The sequence below is a fragment of the Psammomys obesus genome, unplaced genomic scaffold, assembly GCF_907164565.1.
Source record: "Psammomys obesus unplaced genomic scaffold, mPsaObe1.curated_primary_1811, whole genome shotgun sequence".
NCBI classification, from domain to species: Eukaryota; Metazoa; Chordata; class Mammalia; order Rodentia; family Muridae; genus Psammomys; species Psammomys obesus.
In genome coordinates this window covers 21,282,380-21,282,849 of record NW_026596166.1, presented here as the reverse complement: position 1 = coordinate 21,282,849, position 470 = coordinate 21,282,380, and positions in this window count along the sequence as shown.

Sequence of the window (470 nt, the reverse complement as noted above, 5' to 3'; positions counted from 1 at the left end):
ATATATATATATATATATATATATATATATATATATATATATATATGCATGCTACCTTTCTATTATAGTTTTATAAAAGTGATGGATAAAATATTGTGATTTTTGTATAACCTAATATGTCTCATTTTGCATTTATACATTTTTAGTTTGTATAGAAGTTGCAGTGTACTGATTCTCCTCACATAAATTAGAAATGTGAGGATTTGAAAAGGAAAGCTAGAAAGGTGAGTTGAGTGTACTCTGTTGGAGAACATTCAATGTTTTTGCTACTTGGATACTCAGAAGAAGAAGAGGCTTAGGGTTATGTTTCACTGAATTTTTTATTCATTTAAATGTAAACTGAAATAACAACTGTTGTGTTGCCACTTTAATAGCCATAGAGTCTGTGCTGTGTCTTAACAACCTGCTACAGTGTACACTGTCTACATACCTTCCACTTAATCTTAAAACATCCCATGAAACTGCAGCTC